The sequence below is a fragment of the Triturus cristatus genome, chromosome 3_1 (assembly GCF_964204655.1).
Source record: "Triturus cristatus chromosome 3_1, aTriCri1.1, whole genome shotgun sequence".
In the NCBI taxonomy this organism is placed as follows: Eukaryota; Metazoa; Chordata; class Amphibia; order Caudata; family Salamandridae; genus Triturus; species Triturus cristatus.
In genome coordinates, this window is record NC_140583.1 from 323794836 (window position 1) to 323812075 (window position 17240).

General features: G+C 47.1%; 1 protein-coding gene across 2 annotated transcripts in view; it reads left to right on the plus strand.

Moving 5' to 3' along the window:
- Nucleotides 1-17240, plus strand: part of LOC146860193 (sulfotransferase 1B1-like) — an 873417-nt gene that overhangs the window by 128094 nt on the left and 728083 nt on the right. The window contains exon 2 of one of the 2 annotated variants that reach the window (XM_085644034.1): nucleotides 8998-9068. The exons of the other annotated variant lie outside the window; for it this stretch is intronic. The gene's annotated coding sequence lies outside the window, so the exon portion shown is untranslated. The remainder of the gene's footprint in view (nucleotides 1-8997; nucleotides 9069-17240) is intronic. 2 annotated transcript variants of the gene reach the window in all.

Consider the following 17240-nt stretch of genomic DNA (forward strand, 5'->3'; position numbering starts at 1 on the left):
ACATACACGCAGCCACAGTTGCAGTCACAACCCTGTCCCTCCAAAACCACTCCCCTTGGCTCCCCTGCCAAAAGCTCACCCAAGCAGATCTTTATGGGTGGGCTGGACCTCGCCCCCACTGAGCCACCACCCAAAAAGTGGGCGAGGAAGTCCCCGGGCACGGGAGTTGAGTCCCCCACCATGTCGACCCCCTCCCCCAAGAGCGCTGCACCCCATCCCTCACCCACCACACCCTCCGTTGACCCTGGGGTATTCTCAGGAGCAGGGGTTAGGCTGGACGTCCTAGCAGCAGTGTGCAGCACCACGCTCACCTCCACCTTCTGCGCTGCCCCACCCCCTGTGGTGGAGACGTCCACCCCTGCACCCACCACACGTACCCTTCCCCCTCCTGTCCCTGCCTGGTCCTGCCACAGATGATGTCCCCCCCCCCCCGGTCGACAAACCTTGAGGTTCCTTTGTGCAGGCAAGCTAGGGGTAGACGCGGTCCCCTACGTCCCCCCTTGGACTTGAAATATGGACTGGCCATTGGCCTCTGTACATAGTCTTTTTTTGTTTGTTTTTTTGGTGCTGAATAAAGCTTTTTGTTTTACTTTCAACAATATTGCATTTCAGGTACTTGATGTTGGTGATGAGGCTCCTGGAGTTGGTGTTCTGGTAATGTGTTAGGGTTCTGAGAAATGTTTTTGTATGATGGTCATGAGGTGGACCATGGTATCTGTGTGCCATCACAATGTGTGTGCAAAGAATCATTGGTAGTGTGTGTTCATTTTGTTTTGAGACATTGTCCCAAGGAGTGTTCCTTCCTCTGTGGCACCTGACATCTTCCCTGCAAACAGTTGCACTATTGTTGTGCTGACCTGTGTGAACATTTCCTTTGTTGGTGACGGATCCCTTCAAAAATGGCCATGCCTGCTCACCGATGTCTCCTGCTGAATCGTCTGTGCCATCCTTGCTAGTCACTGTACTTGTGTTTTGAGTATGTAGGAATGCCTTCACGGACAAATTCCCCCTTTTCATCACTATGCATGTGTGTAATCATGGCCTACCACACAAATGGTACTGGTTATGCAGGGTATGTGGGCACCTGACTCACAATTGTGGGCATTGTATGTAGGGGAATTCCACCCTATTCCTTCCATGAGAGACAACTTCTTGGTGGCTGGACCAGCACCTGGACATTCCTATCACTCCTGGGATGTGCGTGACAGTGTGTGTTCCCTTTGGCTATCTTAGTTTTGCAGGCAGTTACATGACTATACAGTCTTGTGGAATGATATCATGGTGTGTATTGTGCTGCATCCGCCATGGGTGGGTATGCATCTGTTATATGTCCTCACACCCACATGTGATGTTTCATGCAGTGTGTGAAAGACATCCATCCTCCTGGGAGTGGGACACTGCTGTCAGTGATGTGTTATTATGGCACTATCATCATAGTCCAAAGTTAGGGATGCGTCCATACCACCATGTAGGTGTGGTCATCTGATTATGATGTACACCCCCACCATATCTCTGTCCACTACTGGGAGTCCTCTGCACCCACCCCCATATCTCTGTCCACTGCTGGCAGTCCTCTGCACCCACCCTCATGTCTCTGTCCACTGCTGGTAGTCCTCTGCACCCACCCCCATGTCTCTGTCCACTGCTGGGAGTCCTCTGCACCCACCCCTCATATTGCAGGCCACTGCTGGTAGTCATATGCACCCACCCCCATATCTCTGTCCACTGCTGGGAGTCCTCTGCACCCACCCCTCATATTGCAGGCCACTGCTGGTAGTCATATACACCCATCCCCATATCTCTGTCCACTGCTGGGAGTCCTCTGCACCCACCCCCATGTATCTGTCCACTGCTGGGAGTCCTCTGCACCCACCCCCATGTCTCTGTCCACTGCTGGGAGTCCTCTGCACACACCCCTCATATTTCAGGCCACTGCTGGTAGTCATATACACCCACCCCCATATCTCTGTCCACTGCTGGGAGTCCTCTGCACCCACCTCCATGTCTCTGTCCACTGCAGGGAATCCTCTGCACCCACCCCCATGTCTCTGTGCACTGCTGGGAGTCCTCTGCACCCACCCCTCATATTGCAGGCCACTGCTGGTAGTCATATGCACCAACCTCTCATATTGCAGGCCACTGCTGGTAGTCATATGCACCCACCCCCATATCTCTGTCCACTGCTGGGAGTCCTCTGCACCTGTCCCTCATATTGCAGGCCACTGCTGGTAGTCATATACACCCACCCCCATATCTCTGTCCACTGCTGGGAGTCCTCTGCACCCACCCCCATGTCTCTGTCCACTGCTGGGAGTCCTCTGCATCCACCCTATGTCTCTGTCCACTGCTGGGAGTCCTCTGCACCCACCCCCATGTCTCTGTCCACTGCTGGGAGTCCTCTGCACCCACCCCTCATATTGTAGGCCACTGCTGGTAGTCATATGCCCCCACCCCCTCATATTGCAGGCCACTGCTGGTAGTCATATGCACCCACCCCCATATCTCTGTCCACTGCTGGGAGTCCTCTGCACCCACCCCTCATATTGCAGGCAACTGCTGGTAGTCATATACACCCACCCCCATATCTCTGTTCACTGCTGGGAGTCCTCTGCACCCACCCCCATGTCTCTGTCCACTGCTGGGAGTCCTCTGCACCCACCCCTGTGTCTCTGTCCACTGCTGGGAGTCCTCTGCACCCACCCCTCATATTGCAGGCCACTGCTGGTAGTCATATGCACCCACCCCATATCTCTGTCCATTGCTGGGAGTCCTCTGCACCCACCCCCATGTCTCTGTCCACTGCTGGGAGTCTTCTGCACCCACCTCCATGTCTCTGTCCACTGCTGGGAGTCTTCTGCACCCACCCCCATGTCTCTGTCCACTGCTGGGAGTCCTCTGCACCCGCCCCTCATATTGCAGGCCACTGCTGGTAGTCATATACACCCACCCCCATATCTCTGTCCACTGCTGGGAGTCCTCTTCACCCACCCCCATGTCTCTGTCCACTGCGGGGAGTCCTCTGCACCCACCCCCATGTCTCTGTTCACTGCTGGGAGTCCTCTGCACCCACACCCATGTCTCTGTCCACTGCTGGGAGTCCTCTGCACCCACCCCTCATATTGCAGGCCACTGCTGGTAGTCATATACACCCACCCCCATATCTCTGTCCACTGCTGGGAGTCCTCTGCACCCACCCCCATGTCTCTGTCCACTGCGGGGAGTCCTCTGCACCCACCCCCATGTCTCTGTTCACTGTTGAGAGTCCTCTGCACCCACACCCATGTCTCTGTCCACTGCTGGGAGTCCTCTGCACCCACCCCTCATATTGCAGGCCACTGCTGGTAGTCATATACACTCACCCCCATATCTCTGTCCACTTCTGGGAGTCCTCTGCACCCACCCCCATGTCTCTGTCCACTGCTGGGAGTCCTCTGCACCCACCCCCATGTCTCTGTCCACTGCTGGGAGTCCTCTGCACCCATCCCTATATGTGTGGACACTGCTGGTATTGATCTGCAACCATCCCCATATGGCTGGCCACTGCTGGGAATCCTCTGCACCCACCCACCCACCCCCTTGGAGCAGTACACTGCTGGCCTGGACCTACACACACCAATATGAAGGTAACATGCAGGGCCAGTCCGTAAGCCCACATTCCTGGCATGTGTACGCCTTATATCCCAAATGTACTGGTGCCGTAGGAGTACGTGTGCAACGCACCGTACCCACGCATTCATTGCGTGTGTACGGCCCGTATCACTGTTCTACTGGTGCCGTAGGGGTACGTGTGAAACGCACCGTACCCACGCATTGATTGCGTGTGTATGGTCCGTATCACTATTCTACTGATGCCGTAGGAGTACGCGTGCAACGCACCGTACCCACGCATTCATTGCGTGTGTACGGTCCGTATCACTGTTCTACTGGTGCCGTAGGGGTACGTGTGCAACGCACTGTACCCACGCATTCATTGCGTGTGTACGGTCCGTATCACTGTTCTACTGGTGCCGTAGGAGTACGTGGGCAACTCACCGTACCCACACATTCATTGTGTGTGTACGGTCCGTTTCACTATTGTACTGGTGCCGTAGGGGTACGTGTGAAACGCACCATACACCCGCAATCATTGCGTGTGTACGATCCGTATCACTATTGTACTGGTGCCGTAGGGGTACGTGTGAAACACACCGTACACCCGCAATCATTGCGTGTGTACACTTCGTTTCACTATTGTACTGGTGCCGTAGGGGTACGTGTGAAATGCACCGTACACCCGCATTCATTGTATGTGTACGCTTTGTTTCACTGTTCTACTGGTGCCATAATGGTACGTGTGAAACGCACCGTACCCACGCATTCATTGCGTGTGTACGGTCCGCATCACTATTCTAATGGTGCCGTAGGAGTACGTGTGCTCACTATTCTAATGGTGCCCTAGGGGTACGTGTGCAACGCACCGTACACGTCCACTTCCGTTGTTGCGGTATGCAGGGGTTGCTGGACACGCCCCCCCCAAGTGACCAGACTCTGGTGGTAATGTATGGGCTCCATATTATAGTTTTGGATTTGGGTATGGGGTATGTTTCGTGACCCTCACCCCCACCCTGGCCCCTGGGTGTTGTTCTCACCTTCTGCGGCATGTGCGTCGGGTCCGGTGCTTCAGGTCGTAGGCTAAGAGGACCGGTTTGCGTAGGACTCTGCTTTTCCGGCTGTATTTGGCTCCCGTAAGTAAAGAGCCGTACGGAGTGCCGTAGGGACGAATCGTACTTACAGGGCCGGAAACCGCTGCTTAAAGACGTCCGGACGTCGCGTACAAGCTGTTCCGGATCAGAATCGCTGTTTTTTTTTAACCGTACGGTCTTTTGTACGATTCGTACGGAAAGAGGCTTTCTGTACGAATCGTACTTCCTTGGTTGTAAGGAAAGTTTACGAGTTGTACGGAGAAAACGCTCCGTACAACGATTCGTACAGCCTTTTTCCAGGATTGGAATCGACCCCTTAGTGTCTTGAATAGGTGGATGGTTGGGGATTGCCCATAGATCGTGTTGTAGTACAACTTCATTTCTAACATAAGACCACACCTTATTCATGTTAAAATAGCTCGAGATGATGATTTCAGGTTGGATATCGATATTCAGTTGCTGAATAATTTTATTAATTTATTTTTTCACTGAGTTTTATATAGCGTGAACTTGACCCGGTTTCGGGTATCAGAGCGCTTTACATAGCACCAGTTGCGTTACATGAGGACACATTCATTTCTGTTAGGCACAGGGAGATTAGGTGATTTTCCCAGAATCACAGGATGTTCAGCGTCATTGTCAAGTCTCGAAACCCAGTTCTCCAAATTCGAGGTTGACCGCTTCAGCCGTTAGGCCAGCTATTAAATTGCTAGCCATTGTTTTTCTTGAACTTGGATCCGGGTGAATATATGCATTTATTAGTAAAAGTGGTTTTATTATATTTTTGTCTTTATAGCGTAATTTGACAATCAGACAATCACAAGTATTTAGGGCTACCACCTCACTTTCCACTTTTAGTTGAGACAAAAGTTGCCAAGCCCCCACTGGATCTACCATAGTTGCTTATTTTCATGGTGGGCTTATAATATCCCATAAAAGCTTCTAATTTAAAAGAATTGGACGCCCGGGTCTCCTGAAGGAAAATTATTTGAAAATCATCCGATGTTGCAATCAGATACTCATTTGAGTCTTTAATTGTATACCTTTTATGTTCCAAGAGCATATTTTAATCCTTTCTCTTGGATTAGTTATCTCCTCCTGGTCACTGTCAGATTTTGTCAAACCTGCATTACTCCATGCAGAGCTGCTGTCAGCCAACCAAATTTTAGTTCCTCCTCTGTTTCACTTCTATGCTCCATAGTGGATATTGAACCTTGTCCAATTGTTTTACCAATAGGATTTTTCAATATTGAAAATACCTGCTTACTATCCAACCCTTTCCTTTGTTCATCTAATTTTTTAGGGGAAATAAACGGGCTTGGGTAGGCGTGTTGAAGTGGCCTTGTGATTTTTATTCCCTTAGGTTAAAAAGACTTCATATTCCTGTAGGATTAGGTCTACTGACGCAGAGGAAATCCAGGACACCAGTGTCAATTCTTGATTTTTAATTTTATTTGATAGCAATTCAATTGATTCTATATCTTCACTTCTAATTCTTTCTAGTGACACCACTCTCATTATGAAAAGCTCCTCTTTCATTCATTATGTCCATGCTCCAGGCTCATTCAATCTGTTCTTGCTCACTCATTCATGCGCTCACCTATAGGGATGTTCCTCGTCTCATCTGGTTTTCCGCTAATAGACACCCTGAAGACACCTCATCTGAATCATTCAGACTCTCAAAATTACCCTGCTCTTTCTCAGTCATCTAATGCCTATCCCACTCATCCTGAAAATCATACACTTACACACCCTGTTCTTCCTTCAGACATTCAGCCACTAATTCATATTGTTAGTACTGTTGAGCAGGGCCACTGAAATTATGTGATGATGAGGCTGTGGACTTTTCTGCATTTTTTCAGCATAATTTAGGATTTATCACACATTCCGTTTAATCTGGCATCTAAAAATAATTGGTTCTAGTTCAAACTGATGAAAAGTTACAGAAAAACGAACCTCAGTTGGTGTGCACAGTGGTTAGCTTTAGAATTAGATTTAGATGAACCTGCCACCTATTAATGTGTGTCAAATGGGTAAATAAGGAAATACATATTATGACACAGAGGATGATGTAGAGCTGGCATAAAATAGTTGCTCATATCATAATTCTTCTCAATTTGGTCATTATTATCATGACATTGCACACCTGATTCAAGTTGGGTATGATTCGTGCACCATATTTTCCCTGCATTGCCGAGCATTATTCTCATATCTGTGCCATATGTCAAGCTTAAAATGGTATTAAGAGCATGCAGACTATGTGAGCTGTCCGATCTGCTCCAGGGCATCTATGTGTAGATAGATTGTATTCAAATGTCATAATGTTGCTCCTATGTGTATGCTTTAGTTTCAGTCTGAATGTTCTTGGGATTGATAGAAACCTAAGACCAATCTATGATTTTTTTTCCATATTTGATATACTGCTCAAGAGCAGACGTGAAAAAACAGTTAACTTATGTCCTCAGTAGACCTCAAACCATAACGGGCTTTAGGTATCTAGCACTATTTCCTTCAAGCCTAACAACCTGTGTCTTTGAGGAAGGCGGATTGTTTAATGTGCAACTAAAAAATACATGTTTGGTATCTACAATATTTGTACTGTTCCTTTCACCCTTAGTGTTTTGGGAGGGATGAGCGATTTATTGGGACACTGAAAAACATAAAAATGTGAATTAGACTAAAATGCCCAGATGCCCCACCCTCAGCCCTCAAGTTTATGAAAGCAGTTCTTGAACCAAAAGCCTACGTTGATCCCTCATGAAATAATAATGGACAGACATATGATTGTACCATAACTCCTCCAGCGCCACCAACTTGTTCCCGTCCTTGTAGGCCTTTAGCGTTTTATGAGTACTGCTCCTCTGTTGTTTAGGTCCGGTACACCTCTTAGCTGAGGCAGCTGTCCTTCTTTATAAAATCTTTTAACATAACATAACATAACATAACATTTGCATTTGTCTCAGAAGCTTCTATTTTGAGGTACAAGGTGGTGCTTTTGCCACGAGTCTTACTAGAGCAAATTATCATCTACAGCCTGGTGGTTATATCCATGTCAAAGCATGGATATAGCAGCATGGATGTTCAAAAGCAAACGTTATCTCATCAACCTTGGTGGAGTGGTCCATTCTAGATTTTGCTCTTCACCACCAACTCCATCAGTTTCCAAGTACTGACCTTCTGGATTCAGGTATCACATTACAGGTGGACTACAGAAGTGTGATATTTCAAACCGGCTGACAGAAGAGAACTCTGATGGTACACCACAAAAGGCAGAACAAGGCATCCACCTCCTCCTACTCATGGCTTAGTCCTGGAAGTCCAGTAGTGGAAAGCTTCTCAGGTTTCTGATCGCCTATTGGGTCTAGTCAGCTGTCTTTCTAAGGCCCATTTGGTTGGTTTATTTGTGGCTGTATCACATGGGATGGAGTGTGGTCTTGACAAAGGCAATCCCATGGAGCCCACTGCGATCAATCTATGAAGACAATACTGTCCTGCAGGTTTTGGATCAATAGAATTAGCTACTCGATATTTCTTCATTTTGATTTTGATTCAGTAGGCAACTTAGTAGATTTGGGGCATTGCCATGACCTCTAACCATTTTGAACAAGTGAAACAATGAACTATCATATACATGCTCGGGCACTTTATTTCTGAATGTGATAACTACACAAATCAGGTCACCCTTGATGTCCTGACAATGCCATTGCTTGGTGGAAAACTTTTGCCCACTATTCATTTAGCCTCAACTGTCTAAGAACACTTCCATTTTACGGAGTCCACACAGGAAGGCCATCTCTATGCCCACTCGCAAAGTCATCTATTCTCTTACTTGTGTTTTTGCTGAGAATGTGGTTATGTGATTAATATTAGAAACTGCATTGCCTTCCCTCACAAGCTTGTCTCCACTGCTGGCGTGGGGGATCCTCCTTGTCAGTTAGCTGTCTGAATCATAGTTTAATAATCGTGGGCATGTACAGCATCAGCCCTGTACTGCCTTGGGTTGTTTGTCAATAATTTCTAAAGCTGTCACGATCCCACAGTTTCCCAAGTTGTCACAGGGTGTGAACTCATTTGTGGTCCATATGCATAGCTGACCACCACCCAACCATGTGACAAGTTGGAAATCATCACAGACTCATGAGACTCAACTGATGATCCTGGCCCAGGGGTACATGCTTCTGCTAAGTATATCTCGTTGTTTCTTCCTCTTTCTGCATCGCGCATATATATATATTTCATATCATTTCAGCTAGTGACCTTTCACTTTCAGCTCTCTGGAGTGTAAAATCGAATTAAACTGGTCTGTCTTTGCTAGGAACACCAACCCTCATCTCACCTACGCAGGACTGGGACGGAGCCTCCGAAAGCAAACTACTTCTAAATCGGGTAAGGTAACAGAGGGTGATGATGAGAAACAGCAACAATGCTACTTGAGATAGAGGGGAGGTCAATGACGCAATGCCTTCCCCCTATCTAAAGTTGCATTATCTCTCTTCTCTTGCTCTCGCTCTCTTCTATTATTGTTCACCTCTCTTTTACTCTGTTACTCTTTCACCTTTTCTCAGTCCATTTACGCTCCCGTCTATCCCCTTTTCCTTTCCCCAGGCTCTGCTGCTTATGTATTCATTTTAACGTCTATGGGGCAGATTTACAAGAAAGTGACGCATCTGTAAAGATGCGTCACTTTCCCCGCGTCACCATTAGAAACTCTTGCGCCACTATGGATGCACCGTATTTACAATACGGCGCACCGTGGCACAAGGATTGAGACACGCATCTGTTGACGCAAAAGTCACGCATTGCTGGAGTGGTGTAGCAAGCACGACGCAACTCCAGCAATGCAGGGGGAGGCCTATCCTCATTGTGCTGCGTCACTCCTTACGCCTGCTTCAAGCAGGCGTAAGAATTTGACGCGGTGGCGTCCTAGAAGTGGCGCAGTGAAATCTAGAAGATTTCACTGCGTCACTTCTACAAGGCTTTTTTGCGTTGGCACGCCCACCCTGCATACATTATACCTGACGCAGGTATAATGTGACGTAGGGCTTTACAACGTGACGCATCTCCCTAGATGCGGCACGTTGTAAATGGGCCGCATTTTTATGGTGCTGCTGCATCACGAAAAGTGACACAACAGCGGCGCAAAAATGACGCTAGGGGCTTGTAAATTTGCTCCTATGTGTATATATGGATTAGTGAGCCTAACCAATTAAAAAAAAAACATTTTGTTAACGCTACACACTGCAAAGGACTGTCTGGACTGATATGATGCTTATTTATTTCGAGCACATTTTATACAGTGCATCTCCATCAATCCCTTTTGTCAACATGGAATAAAATAAAATATGGATTGCAATTTGTAAATCAATCGTTTGTGGATATGTGTGAATTTAAGCCCTTGTGGTAAACTGTGTCATCGCAGTGGGGTTGGACAGTTCATCCAAATCCAAATTATAAAAGACGCGTTTCAGGGCCAAACGTATCTGACTGTGAGAATTTAAGCAAACATAATGAAGGGCATGGTTATTTTCTATTTTAATTACCATGACTATTACCTGTGATGGGGAAAGGATGTAGTCTTACGGCTACACTGCCGACTTCGGAGCTGGGAAGCTAAGGTTCGAGCCTCAGGGTCGCGTTCACATCCTGTGATTCTGGGCAAATCACTTAGGGGCAGATTTACAAGAAAGTGACGCATCTGTAAAGATGCGTCACTTTCCCTGCATCACCATTAGAAACTCTTGCGCCACTATGGATGAGCCGTATTTACAATACGACGCACCATGGCGCAAGAATTGACAGATGCGTCAGAAATTCTGACGCATCTGTTGACGCAAAAGTCACGCATTTCTGGAGTGGTGTCGCAAGCACGACGCAACTCCAGCAATGCAGGGGAAGGCCTATCCTCATTGTGCTGCGTCACTCCTTACGCCTGCTTCAAGCAGGCGTAAGAATTTGACGCTGTGGCATCCTAGAAGTGGCGCAGTGAAATCTTGTAGATTTCACTGTGTCACTTCTACGAGGCTTTTTTGCATTGGAACGCCCACCCTGCATACATTATACCTGACGCAGGTATAATGTGACGCAGGGCTTTACAACGTGACGCATCTCCCTAGATGCGTCACTTTGTAAATGGGCCGCATTTTTATGCTGCTGCTGCGTCACGGAAACTGACGCAACAGCAGTACACAAGTGGCTTGTAAATTTGCCCCAAAATCTCCCCGTGCCTACCAAAAAAAAAAATGAGGGGCAGATTTACAAGCCCCTTGCGCCAGATTTGCGCCGCCGTTGCGTCACTTTTGTGACGCAGCGGTGGCGCAAAGCCAGCGCCATGCTGTGGGCTATTTACAACGTGACGCATCTAGGGAGATGCGTCACGTTGTAAAGCCCTGCGCCACATGTGGGCGTTCCTACACAGGGGGTGGGGGCGTTCCGGCACAGGAATGCCTCCGAAAAGTGGCTGAGTGAAATCTACAAGATTTTACTCAGTCACTTTTACGGCCATGCTGCGTCAAAACCCTGCGCCTGCTTGAAGCAGGCATAAGGATTGACGGAGCATGTTAGGGATAGGGGCACCCCGGGTCTTGTTGGAGCTGCGACGCAACTCCAGCAATGCACCGCCTTTCCGCGGGGGGGATACGACACGCATCTGCCCACCTGTGCGCCACGGTGCGCTGCATTGTAAATGCGGCGCATCAGTGGTGGCACACGGGTGGGCAGAGGCGTCGCAACTCTTCTGGCGCATCCCTGCTGATTAGCAGAGATGCGCCAGAAGTAGTAAATCTGCCCCTGAATGTGTTCTTGTGTAACATAACTGGTGCTCATATAAAGCGCTCCAATACCTTCGGGTCGAGTTCGTGCTACATGAATCTGCAAAAAAAACAAAAAAATGTAGTGCTTAGGAAAGGACAGTAAATGGGTGTGTGTTTTATATATTCAAGGAAGCCAGGAGTCCTGCAGAGATGTAGATGCTTATTGTCTATGACGTAACATGCACAAAGTGATATTCGTGGCCCTTTTTTGGGCGCTTTGCTTGAGCCACTGTGTATTACGTGCCACAAACCAACTGCGCAGTATGCGATGGGCGCGCGTTCTTCATGTCTAGTCTCCTACCAGCGTGCCTGAGTGAAAACACTTCTCTCTGTCTCGAATAGGCTCATGCAGTGACCAATCCACTGTTTTGAACTCTCTTTTGGTTCCATTGCCACACCTTCTGATTATACCCCTCAATCTCATCCTAATATTTCACATTTCCTCTTTTTTTGACTTTCTTCATTATCTCCCACTTCTACTTGAACTCAGACGTTGTGAGAAGAGGTTGGGGCACAAGTCTGGTATCTGACATATTTCCATAGCATGCCACAGTCTCATGTGGAAGATTTTGAAAATGATATTGGAGGAATGTTTTTTCCTATTGGCTGCTATTGAGGTAGAGGTAAATTGAGGTGGGAGACACCTAAATGAAAGCAATTTTTGGCTTCAAAAATCGTCCGTCTTCTGCTTAAATTAATCTTTTGGCATGTATATAATATGTCATGGATTTCTAACATGTTGTTTCATGTCTTACTGTGTAAACACATCCCAGGCATTGTCAGTGTGTGTTTCCAGAGACTCCTCTCTCACTTGGGTAAAATCAAAAAAATAATTTATAAATTAGAATATTGCAGGTGGTGCTTGAGCCATGGTCAAAATGAGACCATAATGTTATAACCTGTTGTGTTGTGTGCATCTTCCTTATTACTATTCTGTCCCTTGCTGCTCAGCCATGTGTGATGTCACTTAGAATGTTGGGTGTGAGGGACTGGAGGAGTTGGCAGTTGGAAGAGATGGGCTGAGCAGCAGGGAGGCTGCTCCTGGTGGGGTTTCACAGAGGGCTTTTACTTGAGGCTTTACTAGAGATCTTACCATCATATTTGATCCTGTAACCTGCCTAATAAATATACAACCTGTTCTACGTTACCTGGCTACCTGATTGATGCTTCATTATTACACATAACCATACAATTCACCACTGTGCTAAGTTGCCCCCATTCTTTCTTCACCAGACATCGAAGTCCACTAAAAAACTGACCATCAAAGGCTTAAACCAACTCCCTACTTTTGTCTCATTGGCTCAGGTAAGGCAAAAACCATGCCTTTTAGGGCCTTGTTGAACCTTTCAACAGGCCCATTGGTTCGAGAATGACAGGATGTGGAGAACTTGTATGTTACTCCACACTTTTCAACCATGGACTTCATGTAGATTGACATGAAGTTGGTGTCCCTGTCAGACACCACTTCCTTGGGTAACCCTACTCGAGTGAAAATCCCCATCAGGGCCTTAGCCACTACAGGTTCAGTCACGGTCTTCAGGGGTATTTGTAGGAAGGTGGAATCTGACTATTTGGTTGCCCCCACTTTTTGCCTGTTGTTTTGCTGGTTTATGACTTAGTTGGACTGGGACCCTGCTATTCAGGGCCCCAGTCTATCTGCTTTCTCTGTAAAATGGTTTCCATGTGCATTAGGTACATTTCTAATTGGATTCTGGAGTGCCTTATAAGCCCCTAGTATATGGTATACTATGTGCCTAGGGCATAGGTACTTCAGAGGCCTACCAGGGGCTGAAGCATGTATTATGCCACCCCTGGGAAGCACTCCAAAATGACACCACAGGTCTGCTACTGCAGCCTGGGTAAGGTGGTGTTTGCACCCCTTACAGTGGTATAGGCTACCTATATCACTACCATTGCACACACATATAAAATCTATAAGTCACTCCTATGGCAGGTCTTAACAATCCTGAAGGCAGAGTGCTTGGTTTTTATGTGAGAGGGTGCCCCTGCACGAGCAGAGCCCCTCTGCAGCGTTCGGAGTACCTCCTCTGATGCTGTTTGTCGTGCCGCCTGACCATATACTCTTAAGTGCATTATAACCTTGCGGTAAATGCTAACTTTGGACTGGCTGCACGGAAACATGTTGTGTTTGGTGTCAAACGCTTTGGAATACTACCCCCCCCGCCAGTTCTGGCGGCGGGGGTAGCATTCCACCCTTCTAGAGGGAGAGACATGTTCACACTGGTCTAACCACCCATCACAAAATGGATGCCACTGCCACAGACACGGGTCTGGCCTCCTGCTCAGGGGCGTAACAAAGGCCCCCGCAGCCCCCGCGTTGCGGGGGGGCCCCCGAGCTCTAGATGCCCCCTCAGCATACAGTAGTCGCTGAATTGCTTTGAACGTTGTAGATTAAATAAACGTTTGTTTTATTTAACTATTCCTGTGTATGAGTACAGACTCATACACAGGAATAGTTAAAAAAGAAACAAAGTTTTTTTAAACTGCAACTCTAAATCATGCAGTAGAATACACCACTAGTAGGCATTGGAAGCAGGGTCCGAGCCCCGCCTGGGACGTAGACGTAGTTGAAATGTGACGCTGATGCGCGCTCCAATCAAATAAAATCAAATGCTGCGCAGCGCGCAGCTTCGTAATCTTCGGCCTAAGGGTGTGGCAGAGCTGGTCTTGAATGTTCCTGCGCAGTGTAAACTGAACGTGAGGCGGGCCGGGGGCACTGAGACAGTGAGTGAGGCCATAATTGAGATTGCATTCCTAGTTACAAGGGTTTTTCAGGCTACGATTGCAAAACATTCCCCACCAAATCATCCGCCTGTTGTGTGTGTCCTTACTGCTTCTCTTCGACTTTGCTGCTCTTCACCCCTGGTCAGCCTTGCCGCCAGGGCTGAGCCAGCTTCCCTGACACACTGCGAGGCTAATGGTTAATTAATATTGTCAAACCATAGGTGTCTGCTCATGCCTCGACCCCCCCACCCCCTCGAATCCCATCACTTGAGGCGTCTGCCACCAAAGAGCTGAGGCTCACACTGCACTGCCTGTCTGCACTTTCAGTATAGCCTTATTGCTGTCTCTGCAATTCCTGCTGCACATTCTGCACCACCACCTATCTGCATGCTCTACCCTACTTGTCTACATATACAAACTCTGAACTGACAAGCTATAGTGCTTAGGCGCTCGAATAATTTTTCGGCTTAGATACCTAAGATTGAGCTATTGGTTCATGTTTTACCTACTACCAGTACTTCAATTATTGTGGGTCAGTTCTTCCTCGTTCCAGGCATTTCTCTCTCAAGGTGCCCCTGCTACCCAGGCAGATCCTCAGTTTTTCTACTCCCTCCCTTCATTCTATAACAATACAATATCTGATGCATACATGATGGAAAACCCACAACAGTTTATTTCAATAATGTTCTCAAACATACACCCATCATAGCACAGATAGACCCTGTCTCGGACAGGTGAGGGACGGTACCTTTAGGTCAAAGGTCAGCGATCTAAATATCAGTCAAGCCTATGTCTGTCACGTGTGCAATACCCATAGGGTTCAAAGGGCGCACCCCCCTCCCAAGCACACACACAGTCCTTTTTTGACAGGCTTAATTTGTAAAAAAAATAATAAAGAAGAGAAACAAGTAATTGAATAAATAAGCTAGCGACGGGGCCAGAGTAGTTTTTAAGAGCCCACCACCTGCAAAGCTCTCAAATGTGAAGTTACTGAAAACCAAGCGCTGCCTTTTTCACCACCCAACAGTTCTGTCTCTTGATTTCACTCGCACAGTTTCATTTTCTCTTTCAGCATTTGTCACTGTTATCCCATCTTTTCTTTCTCCTTCTTTTCCCATTTGCTGCCTTTCTCTTGTTGACTCTGGATCTCAGTCTGGTGATAAAAAGCAATTCCCATGCCCCAAAATTGAGTCCAGGAGTCCACCTCATTCTACTTTCGATACAAATTAAGCACTGGTTTTTGAGCTGCTGTAGGTTGGCTGGCTGGTCTGGCGTCCATCTTATTGCAGCCACAGCTGAGTATTTAACAGGTCTTTAAAAGACCATTTACTTTTTAATGAGGCTTTGTTTTTTTTTCCCGCCACTTCTTAGAGCCCCTGCATCTCCACTCTGCCTATTGCTGGAAGAATTAGCCCCCCTCCCGCACAAAATTGTAATTAACCCCCCCTTCCCGGAAATTAAGCTCTAGCTGCGCCTCTGATGTCTGTTGCTAACAGATGGACCAAAACCTGCAATTACAGTTGTGCTTTTGATGAAAGAAGACATTGTATGGTAACTCACAAACCAAGGAGAAAGAGAGGGGCAAGCAACTGCACAGACAGCAACTGAAGGCAAGCAGCAGCATGGGGTGGAATGGGGCAAGCAACAGCATGGAGTTGGGCAGCTGGTGCTGGCAAGCAATAACACAGAGAGCAAGTGGGGCAAGCAACAGCAGCAAGGGAGGTCAAAAGCAGACGGGTAAGGAAGGGTGGAGAGTAGCTCAGGAGGGAGACAGCCTTTAAAAACAAGCACTCTTATGGAGTACTTCAATAAAAGGAAAAAAGTAGCTGCAAATGCACAAGCAGTGGACGGACGTAAGTACTTTGTCATGCTTCAGGAGAGGGACAAATAAACAAAGAGTAAGGGAAGCCGGCACATGCTGACCAAAAAGAAGCAAGCAAATCAGAATGACGATGAAGCCAACCAAAGGTAAGAGATGGGCAGGCTCTAAGTAGGTTAGCAAAATGCCTTGCAAGCAACAGCGCATGCACTGTATCAGGTCAGACCTAAAGAAGGGGGCAGAAACAAGGCAGAGCTGCCACTGAAAATGAGAGCGTTTATTCTCTGAAACCCCTCTATAGTAAATTATCAGGATTAGGATTTCAGAGTCCCTTCTTTTTATTATTGTAGATTTTTTTCCCAAAGATCCTGACCTAGCCGTTTTCACTCTTGGCTTGGTGTTCAATTTGTGATTTATATGGTAATTTGGTTCAAAGGCACAGTTGATTGGGAATGGGTATCACACTACATTGTATACAGTGCTGAGACTGCTATGAGTATTCAGTTATAACATCTGCAGTATTTCAAGTCCTGACCCTACAAGCTTCACAATGCTTAATTTACCCCCAAATTTCTCCAAAAATGAGATGCCTGATACTAACCAAGCAATGTTTTGTGAAAGGCTGCACTTCTCGAATGTGGGCCACTTTTTATGGGTTGCCCAGGCCAATTTTTGGTCCCAATCCAACCATGCTCATATACCCAGCCTTCACACAGCCTTACACATCACCTCATTACTAAAATAAGGGCAGGACATTTTTGTGTCTTTTTGGATCAACTGCTCGTGAGCTCTATGTCCCAGGTAATCTTCGAGCGCATTTGAAGTGCAAAAATTAGTTATTTGTAGCCAAAGCAAACTTGGCCAGGTGCATCAAGTCAAATGCTCCTCAGCTCGCCTCTCTTCTTCCTGGTCTGTCTCTTTCCGAACCTGGGCCTGCTCCCTTTATTCTTTACTTTCACTTTTTTCTCTATTTATAAATTCATTTTCCCCATCCCTGTGTTTTTTTAAATTTTCTTTTTCTGTCTGTTCTCCATTACTTATCTTTCCTCCTTGTGTTTTTACTCACTGGCTCCATTTTTTGCAGTGCTCTTTTCTCCAGATTTCACTTGTTACATAATTATTTCCAATGGCTTGCTGCATGTGTATTTCTTTAGATTCAAGTTCATTTACACCCACTGATGCCTC